Genomic DNA, 11,392 nt, shown 5'->3' with positions numbered 1-11,392 from the left:
ATGTAAACAGGACGAAAGTCTTTCTCTGGTCTGCATCCCCTTAACAATTGTATGTATTGAGCTGTACTGTACTGTACCCATTCTGCAATCTGTTAATAAAGTTTTCAATCAATCAATCAATTCACATTTCCTATGTTGCGTTTATAAACCCCCATTGTTTTATTGACTACTAGATTCCATTAGTTTGCCTTTAGACATAATGACCATGTGTGCCAATTATACCATGTCATTTTGGGGGTGTCCCTCTTTTTGTGCACAGGGAGAACATGCAAACTCCACACAGAAAGGCCCTTTACTGGGGTTCGAACCCAGGACCTTCTCGCTGTGAGGCAGCAGTGCTACCACTGTGCCACCATGTCGCTCAGGGCCATATGCCCCAGGGGGCAGGAGAAACCACTCAGAATAGGTCAAGGCAGAGCAGGTAAGGTTCGATGCTACAGATCAGACAGAAGGCGGTATGAAGCTGTTCCATGGGACCGGTGGTGCTCATGTCCAGTATGAGGTAGAAGGTCACTGGAATGTCTATATCGATAAATTCACTCAGAGAGACAGGGACAGGGGTTAAAAAAATCTCCCATGTCACATGGGAGCAGGTCAGTCCCCAACCAGGTGAGATCAGGGTAGCTTGAAGGAGAGAGAAAAGATGGGTCTCTTAAGCAAGGATTTAAAGGCTTCGACAGAGCAGATAGCCCTGAGAGATAGAAAAAAATTTGGTGTGGCCAAATCATCCGTTTGGTACATTCTTAAAAAGAAACAACGCACTGGTGTGCTCAGCAACACCAAAAGACCCGGAACACCACTGAAAACTGTGGTGAATGACAGAAGTATTCTTTCCCTGGTGAACAAAAACCCCTTCACAACAGTTGGCCAGATCAAGAACACTCTCCAGGAGGTAGGTGCATCTGTGTCAAAGTCAACAATCAAGAGAAGACCTCACCAGAGTGAATACAGAGGGTTCACCACAAGATGTAAACCATTGGTGAGCCTCAAAAACAGGAAGACCAAAAAAGTTAGCAAAATAAAAACATCTAAAAAAGCCTGTAGCCTAGTTCTGAAACATCCTATGGACAGATGAGACAAAGATACACGTGTACCAAAAAGGTGGGAAGAGAAGAGTATGGAGGATAGGAACTGTTCATGATCCAAAGCATACCACCCCATCAGTGAAGCATGGTGGTGGTAGTGTTATGCCCCAAGAACAAGCAGGAACTGAAGACCGTTGCAGTAGAGGTCTGGCAGAGCATCACCAGGGACAAACCCAGTGTCTGGTGATGTCTGTGTTCCAGACTTCAGGATGTCATCGACTGCAAAGGATTTGCAACCAAGTATTAAAAGTGACTATTTGTGTATCGTTAGTTAGTCCAATTACTTTTGGTATCTTAAAAAGGGGGGCGTACAGGTAGAAACTGTTGTAATTCCTACTGTTCACCTGATTTGGATGTAAATACCCTCAAAGTAAAGCTGAAAGTCTGCACTTAAAGCACACCATGATCGTTTAATTTCCAGTCCATTGTGGTGGTGTAGTGACAAACATTTCCAAATATTTATGGCCCCAACTGTAGGTTCATATACTCCCATGCAGTGGCAGGCGTTTTTGTTGAAGCCCATCATTATGTCTCCAAATGTTAGTTCCCTGTTGAATATAGCTTAATATAGTATAATTATTTTGTCAATTGCATATACTAGGTAATAATATGCAATAGGTTCCTTTGTTTTAATTTCAGTTCTATTTTCTGTGTCCGTTTCTTGAAATGTTTTATTACGAAAATCACAGAATGTGAGGTTGACACTCAAGTTCCTGACTGTCCATATATTAAAACAATGTACAACTTAAAGAATATATATAATATGTATTGTTTTGGTGATGTTTTTAAATTGCAGGTAGCTATGCTGATGGCTGCTTTTTCTTCCAGTGGATGTAGTTTTCTCCAGGGGACGGAGGGCACCATGGAGTGTTGTGGCTATTGTGTAGTCAGTGGATCAGTTTTTCCGGTAAGCAAATTGTAGCTGTGTCCAACTCCGAGCAGCATACGTCAGGTTACGTCAGACCTATTCAACACAGAACCCCCCTTTATTGGATCCACTATGCCCATCTGAACCAGCTTGTCAACCTGATTAGTCACCAGTTCTCAGGTCCGTCCTCCCCTATCCATTCTACATTGTCTTCTGGATAACTTTACAAATTACTAGGAATCTACAGTATTCATTATTTAGATGAAGATGGCAATGAGACTGCCCTACATATTTACAAGACTTTTCTCCTAGGCACTGAAGGGCCTGGAACTTTAAGATCTTGGCTTGTATTTTAGAGACATGTTCTAGGTATTTAAAGGAACGTTTAAGATCTTACTGATCACGTTTTAAGGTTTTGTTGGACTAACACCTAGGTATACCTCTTTTAATCCCCTATGAGCCTACTGTAGCTGCCACATCATCCCAGCTTGCTAGCTACTATGCCTATACCCCAGCCTGAGATCCTGGGGCAGGGAATTCTTAAAGTCACTCCAATCTAGGTTGAAAATTAAGGCTGATCTACCCTTCTCAGTTAGGGCACGTGCTTTGGAACCATAGACTTGTATATAAACAATGTACAGTGTATATATACATATACATATATAGAACAAACTGCCAGAGGAGATGGGCTGACTGCCTCAGTATAGTTTAGTAGATTTCCGTTTAATTGTTTTTGGATTGGCTTTTATCATTGTTCTTTTACTTGGATCAGTTTGTATTTGTACAGTTCTTACCTACCATCTCCATTATTAAACTTCTCAAATCCCCAACATGAGGGTATCCATCCTGTTCCCCCATATGTGCACTGGTCTTGTCCAAATACACTGGACAATAATGAAACAGGACTAAAGTTTGGAGCTGCATATCATGTATTGTGCAAATGCAATATTCAAAAAAAAATTGCTTGTAGAATCAATTAGTAGTTAAGCATTATGAAAACAAATTAAAATAAAGATGATCTACAAAACCAAGTCCAACAAAAATAATGTGAAAAGGTGACAAAACTAAAACAGTGAAAGTTTCATTTTACAGAACAAATTCAAATTGATCAGCTTTCATCCTTTGTGTCTGGAAAAGAACCATACAAAAACAGTGGATGTAATGAAAGACAACTTTCACTTTCTATCATTAGTAGCTACTCCTTTTGTTGTTGCGGCTTGAACTCGCAGACAAATATGACGCTGTCATCAAAGTTGTCATCAATTAGAGAGCCAGTGGTCAGCATTGAAGTCTGCTTCTCTGAAAGGCAAAAAGAAAGTAGGGATGTTATGCTTGACACTTTTGGGGAGTAACAGAAAGCGTTGGTAAAGAAGCAACTGAAAACAATGTGAAAGAAATATTTTAAAGAAAAGAATCTCATGGACCTCATTCTCGAATGCAGTTACAAAAAAGTTAAGAAAATCCTGAATAGTTTATTATCTGGAATTCATTCTTAGCCAAGGACAGGATTTAAGAACGTGGAAAAGCAGTCATAGATAGCCCAGTTCATATCGATTCTATAGACATCCTCGGATTTAAATAATAAATACCATTATATTTGTATCAAAATGTATAGTCGTGATTCAACGAGGCATTATGATGTCATAAAATAAATAAAGGCACTACACAAACACTGCAAATGGCACACAAAAAAAGCACTAAACTAAAATCACACGGATATAGCTATAGTGGAATAGAATGGACAGATCTACATTCTGCTATCAGCACATCCCATTCATTTCATGTAAGTTAGGCTATATATTTGCCATTTTGTATTAATAGTCCATGTACCGTCTTGTTGTCTATCGTTATTTTTTATTGTTGGTTTTATTTTTTCCCCTTCCTTAGTGTGCACATTGTAAGACCCAGTGGAGAAACATTCCACTGCTCATCTTACTGGTATGTTGCTGCATGTGACAAATAAAACATTGAACTTGCACGTGGAATTGAACATCAATCATGTTAATTTAACCATGCCATCCAATAATCAGTGATCAATTGTGCTATTTAAAAGGACCATGTCTACAGCCGAGGCCTAGACACACAATATGGCATATCTACTGCTGCTGGAAGATTGGAAGATATCGCTGATCGTGCGCAGAGGATGGAGCACAAATACTGTGACCATGCCGACCTATTCACAAAGTGACGAGTACCTAGTGGGACGCTTAACCGTGACCATGCTGACCTATTCACAGAGTGACGAGTACCTAGTGGGACGCTTAACCTTGACCATGCTGACCTATTCACAGAGTGACGAGTACTTAGTGGGACGCTTAACCGTGACCATGCTGACCTATTCACAGAGTGACGAGTACCTAGTGGGACGCTTAACCGTGACCATGCTGACCTATTCACAGAGTGACGAGTACCTAGTGGGACGCTTAGAGGGCTCTACATGCTACAGCAACTGCGACGCGACTGCAACGCAACATGGTTGCAGATGTTGCAGAGGGTGTTGTAGAGGGTGTTGCGAGGATGTTGCGTACCTTTCACACAAATCTAATCTGAACAACTGTTGCGTTGATGTTGCGTAGCATTGATTGGTTGGTTAGTGAATGGGGGCGGGGCTGTCATAATAATATTGGTCCCGCAGACAGGAATACTATCCTCGATAGTTAACGTAATTTATACAAATGGAAGTATTGATTTCGTCGTAACGAATCATTAAAAAAATACCGTTAACTGGAATATGTTAGTTTCTTACACATATGTTGGATTATGTAATTTGTTTGTCATGACAAACCAATAAAAAAATCGCGAATTAACCGGTGGTTATCCTATAGCCCTAGTTATATGTACATTTCAACAAAGTGGAGCCGCAGGGGACTTCCATAGCATACGCCTTCAAATCCGAGAATTCGTTGTAGCCACCCAACTAACGTTAATGCCATTCAGTAGGGATGCCCCGATCACGTTTTTTGCCACCGATACCGATCACCGATCGTCGTGAGCCATATCGGCCGATACCGATCCGATACCGATCGTTTTTGATTAAAAAGAAATTAAAAATTATTTTATATAAAAAAAATTTTCTTTTTTTTTAATAAAATATATATATTATATAATTAGACTTGTACTTGTATTATCTGCGAGACATCGCCACCACGCAACAAGCTCCACTGTCTGTGTGTACTCTAGTAGCCTCCAGCTACAGCCAGGATTCCCCGGAGCTGCACCTGGACCCTATTGGCATAACGTTACTTAACTCTTTCAGTGCCACTCACGAGATTTCTCTGGTTTTTTTATAGGTGGTTGCGTGCCACTCACGAGATTTCTCGGAATTATTATAATTTTTTTTTTTTGCGATCTGAAAAATTATTGCATCACCCGAGCCTACCCGAGTATAGCCGAGCTGCGCCGGTGATCACTGTGGAAAAAAGCGCCCCCTGTCGTCTCCCAGATGACATAAGTGATTTTGGAATGGACTCAATGAAAATGAAGGGGAAAAAAATCCGGTACTCCACATTTTCCAGTTCACTGATCCAGCCGGGGTTACCAGAGTTCATTCTGGAGCCTCAGAGCCCCGCGGATCATGGAGATCTATTGTGTCGCGTTGGATCCATACACGTATCGATTTTTTCGAATGGTGATCAGGAATTGGAATATACCAGTTGGATACCATCTGATGTCAGGTAAGGACTCTATGTTATCAGTGGTAGGATAATCGGAGTAAGTTTGATGAAGTTATAAGCTGTTTTGTGAAATGTCTTCTTTCGGTTTCACTGTAAAAGTCTGTGAGGAAATCAACGGAGCGATTATCAGTGCGCGGCCGTAATGTGCTTGCGTGCACGTATAATATTGATCATCTAGCGTTTATTTGAAAACGATTCATAAAAAGGCCGACGAATATCAACGTTGTGGAATATTCCACTAAAAGACGATTTTCATAGAATGCTCCAGAATGAGCTGTTTTTTATATCAAAACGGGGGCTTTTCTAACTGCTCTGAAACGGAAACGACACGATAAAAAAACAATCCGTCTTCACAGCACTGACGATGGGCAGATTAGACACATAGCCATAATTTAAAACATAGATTAGGCGATATTAACGTTAACATTGGCGCCGATGGTGGCATTCAAGCAGTAAAACGGAAAACCAGGCGTGGCACTGAAAGAGTTAACTGTGCTCAGCAAGCCCTCAGCTCGAATACGCATCGAATCAGTGTTATAAGACATTGATATCAGGAGCTATCTGTAGCTACTGCTAGCCGGATATATAACGTTAATACAACGCCTCAGTGAATTATTTAGTTCAATGGGACATTTCGTTTTGAACGGTGAACTAACTTGCGCTAACGTGAGCTAACAGGTAGCATACACGTCTCTACTAGACTTTGTGGAGCGTTTGTTGATGTCAGGAGCTATCGGTAGCTGGCCGACTAGATGTTATAAGACATTGATAAGACATTGATATAAGACATTGATATCAGGAGCTATCTGTAGCTACTGCTAGCCGGCTAGATGACGTTAAGACAACTATTTAGTTCAATCGGACATTTCGTTTTGAACGGTGAACTAACGTCAGCTAACGCAAGCTAACGGAGATATCAACATGGACCACTAGACTTCTGGGGCATTTGTTGATATCCGGAGCTATCAGTAGCTAGCCGGCTAAATACCGTTAGACAATGCCTACTAAAAGTGAATAGTTGACTGGGTAATTTTGTTTAAACAGTAACGATAGCTAGGTAGCTAACGTTAGCTCAGGTCGAATGCACTATCTAGACTCAGCAGAGGAGGTCCGCCTCCTCTGTGTTTACAAACTCTACACGGGTACGGGCGGGGCTAGGGAGGAGGAGCAGTTTGCAGGTCCTGTGCGTCTGAGACAAGCGAGTGAGATATCCACTTGATCAGTTTCCGCGATCGGCGAATATGACTAATTATCGGAATTCCCCGATCGCATATTTATACTAATTATCGGCCGATAACGATCGGTGGCCGATCGATCGGGGCATCCCTACCATTCAGAATTTATTAACATAGCTAGAACACACAGTAACGTTAATATAATTACATGTATCATTGTTTACAATGAACGGGTGGGGCTAATTGAAAAGACTGAACACAGGGACACGTTAAACGGCAATCAATTAATTTTATACAACAGGTAGTTCGAGCTGCATTTGTGCCTACGACCGCACCACAGCCACAGGGATATACGGCTTGTCGAGCTCTCTCTCTCGTGTCGATTAACGTCAGCAGCTCTTCCTCGAGTGCCTGCCGTCAGATCAAAAACACTGAACCGGCAGCATCAATAATACTTCCAGTCGGGGTTTTCAAAATAAAAAGACGTCTAAAACACAGGAAAATATGTTTTTGTACATTAATTTAACTTTTTTTTTTATCCTTTTCCCCCCTCCTTTTTTCCGATTTTTCTCCCATCCCACTGTTAGTCGTTATGCCAATTCCCAACCCCCTTCCTGTTGGTCCGGGAGGCCGGAGACTGTCGCATGGTTTCCTCCGACGCATGTGCAGCCAGCCGGCAGCCAGCCTGGCAGCGCAGATTCTCACCGGGAGAGTGTAACGTGTGGAAGGTCACACTACCTCCCTCCAGATCCTATCCTTGCTGTGCAGGCGCACCAACCGACCTGTAGGAGTCGCTGTCCACAACGCCCGATCCCCACCCACCAGCTTCCCAACCCTAACACTGCCAATTGCGTTAGTATGAACGACCAGCCAAGCTGGTAGCAATGCCGAGAGCTGGGCTCGAACCCAGCATCTCCTGCATTAGTCGCGAGCGCCTTGCCCACTGCACCACTTAGCCGCCCTCGAACAGGGCTTCTCGTAGAATACCAAGGGACATCACAAGCGACAGGGGCCCCCAGTTCACTTCGGAGCTCTGGACTGCGGTTGCGGAGCACCTGGGGGTGAAGATCCACGCACTACGGCGTACAACCCGCAAGGCAACAGACTTTGCGAGCGGTTCCATGAAGGCCACTCTTCGGGCTGGCCTTACAGATGGCGACTGGGTTGACCGCCTTTCACAGGTCTTGCTTGGTCTTTGCTCTGCCCCCAAAGAGGACCTCCAGGCGGTGTACGGCCAGCCACTGCGGTTCCCTGGGGAGTTTCTTCCGGAGGCCACAGCTTCCTGGTCGGTCATCAAACGGTGTCCCGGGGTGTCGCCGATGCCCTTATTCCCATTCCGACATCCCGCCACTGCCTTTCCCAGTACTACGTCCCCAGGGACCTGCCATTGGCCAAATATGTTTTCATCCGACACGACAGCCATCGGACCCCACTTGCAGCCCCCTTATAACGGTCCCTTCCGTGTCCTGGAGGCCTGTATTCTTAACCCAAACGGTGCATGCTTCCGCGTTCCCGTTTTGCGCTCCGATTGGCCACTGATGTTTCTAGTCGCACCAATCGTGTGACGGCAAGTTCTTTCCCCGGTTAAGCTTAAGCACTCTTTCGAAGTTGGTTAAGGTTAGAGTTTGTCTTAGAGCATGGCGATAGAACGGTTAGGGTTAGGGTTTGCTGCTGGTCGAGGCGGAAATGGGCGTGTCACGCGATTGGGCGCACATGTCACATAACCATAAACGTCAGTGGCCAATCAGATTTGCAAAACGCATGAACCGCTTGGGTTAAGAATAGACGCATCCTGGAGACAGGCACTAAAAACTTTGTTGTGGACATGGGGGGCAGGCCAGAGCGTGTCACTATAGACCGTCTTAAGCCTGCTCACTTGGACAAGGACGAACCAGTTCAGTTGGCCCTACCCCCGCGGCGGGGGCGCCCACCGGTTTCGGCCCAGACCCCTGCCCCTGCCTCTGTTCCGGCCTTGGCCCCTTCCATGGCCCAGCCGCTGGTCCCACTTCTCTCCCTTAATCCCCCTCGTTAAGTGCAGTCGTTTCGGCCGCTGATCCGTCCCCCACCACGTTGACTATTTAATTTTGTAGTCTGTTCACTGATTGACTGTTCACTTGCTATTATTTAGTTGCAGTTTTTGTTTTGGTGAATTCTGGATATACCTGCATATAATCCTTTTTACATGCGACGTATCCTTTTTACAAGCCTTTTAAGAAATGTATTAATGTAAATGCTTATATTTTAATCAAATGATTTATACATGATGTAAACCTTATTCTTACATATTATATTTATGTCCCGCAAAATCGCCATGCTGTCCTGCATTTGGTCACCCTACAAGATGAAGGGAGCAGCAAACTATTGCATTATATTTCATAAAGCATCAGTTTGAAAGTAAAATATAGCCTGTTGAGAATACGTTAATTTAATCTCTTTGCAAGTGCTTGAAGGCAAATCCCTTGATTTAGAAAAATGGAAACAAACTAAACAGAAAACGACCTTCTGTTGCATATTTTTATGAGATGTGCATGTTTTATATGGATATAACTGTATATAATTGTTTGACATTTTCTATATTACATTTGAAGCTTAATCTTTCCACATTCACCAAACCACCAATGCTTCGTGTCAAAATCAAATGGGATTGCAGGTCTCAAAACATAACTCAGTTCAAACTCGTCTGCAGGTGTGTGTACGTATATGCATTTGAGTAGTATATCACAACATTTGCAACGGGATCCGAGAAGTGTTGAAACTTCAGATCAAGGCATAAGCACTTACCAAGACTTTCATCAGAAAACTGGGTCTCTGCCTCAAACTCATCATCTTTTAAAACCTGTAAAACAGCAACATCAGACCACGGGTTGGGTGTTTTATTTGAGTGTGAAGCACTGGGGAATCAGCACTGAATTCCAGGCTTCGGAAAAATATTGTCCTTATATTAATCAGTATTATTATAACATCTCCTTCAGTCTAGTTTTTACCCACCCCTTAGTCTGTGACGTCACACCAAATTAACTCACTGCGACAGCACTCTTATGATATAAAGTTATTTTCTACTTAAGGAATCGCCAAAGCTTTTTGAACATGTAGCCATTTTCCATAACTTGTCCTGGAAAACACAATTATGAAATTACTGAAACTATTCCAGTTTTTCTATGTCTATAGAAACCCCTGTATTTAAAAGTAAAATCTGTAATAGTGGGAAACTATAAATTTTAGGAAAAAGAGCCCCCCTTGGTACTGCACCTTGTTTACAAATGTTTTGATCTGATGTGTGGGAGGCGTTGTGTGTGTGTGTGAGGGTACAGCTAAATAAAAGTATTGCCCCCCCCCAAAACAATGATTGATTAATGAATTTATTATTTTAAAATGTTGGGGGTCCAAAATGAATGTTGTTCACATGTTGTGCATACATCCTCTCAAAATTGAACTTGAACTAGAATGAGGTTCACTAACACTATGCGTGGAGGTGGGAGATTTGATGAGGGGGTCGGCTCCATGGTGAGGGACTCACTCAAAGAAACTGTAGAAGTCGTAGTTTCCCACCATTACAGATTCTACTTTTAATATCCAAATGAAGGATGGAAAGTGAAAGTAAGGAGGGTGGAGAAGCAGTGTCAGTGGTTGGTGATGGGAATGGGATTCAGAAAGGAAATGCGTGTAAAGTAAAGCTGTAGATTGTGTTGATCGACATACTTTACTTACAGCGTGCTCAGTGGGAGATCTAGACTCCAAACCTTCTTGCACTGGAGATGCTTCTTCTGTTGCAGCTTGGACTGCCGACACAAAAAAAGCTTTTAATCATGATTTATTAATTAGGAAAAAAAGCAGCAATCCATTCCACACCCCGCACAACATACCCAGCTGATCTTCTAGACTGCAAACCTGCTGCGGAAGGCACTGAAAATAAACAGAGCAATGAGTAAGTCAGCCCGATTCAGCCATCAATTATCACTGTTCATGTTAGCTCAAAAGAGTGCCACTGAATTTCAGCAGTTAAATGTTAATCCCTTGACATAGCACAGTTCAGTCTCTATTGTGATTAGGGGACCGTCCTTGGCTATAACAACATAATCTGAACATTTACATTCAGAATTATTTCCTTTTAAAGCACATTCCTTGAATTTAAGGCATCACTTTGTGAGACAGAGGCTGGAATGCTTACCATACTACATTCATGTCTACAAAAATAAATAAAAAAGGAATCATTATTTATTCTACCGTATTGGATATACCTGCATATAATCCTTTTTACATGCGACGTATCCTTTTTACAAGCCTTTTAAGAAATGTATTATTATATTACCGTATTGAGAGTGGGAACTGCATGGTCACGCTGTTCACCACCCTCTGCTTCACTGTGGTCACCACCCTCTGCTTCACTGTGGTCACCACCCTCTGCTTCACTGTGGTCACCACCCTCTGCTTCACTGTGGTCACCACCCTCCGCTTCACTGTGGTCACCACCCTCTGCTTCACTGTGGTCACCACCCTCTGCTTCACGCTGCTCACCACCCTCTGCTTCACTGTGGTCACCACCCTCTGATTCACTCTCTGCTTCACTCTGAGCATCAGGTCCAACTCCAT

The sequence above is a fragment of the Notolepis coatsorum genome (genome assembly GCF_963971535.1).
Source record: "Notolepis coatsorum genome assembly, chromosome: 1".
Taxonomy (NCBI): Eukaryota; Metazoa; Chordata; class Actinopteri; order Aulopiformes; family Paralepididae; genus Notolepis; species Notolepis coatsorum.
The sequence above is the reverse complement of the archived record's forward strand: the minus strand, read 5'-3'. Positions refer to the sequence as shown.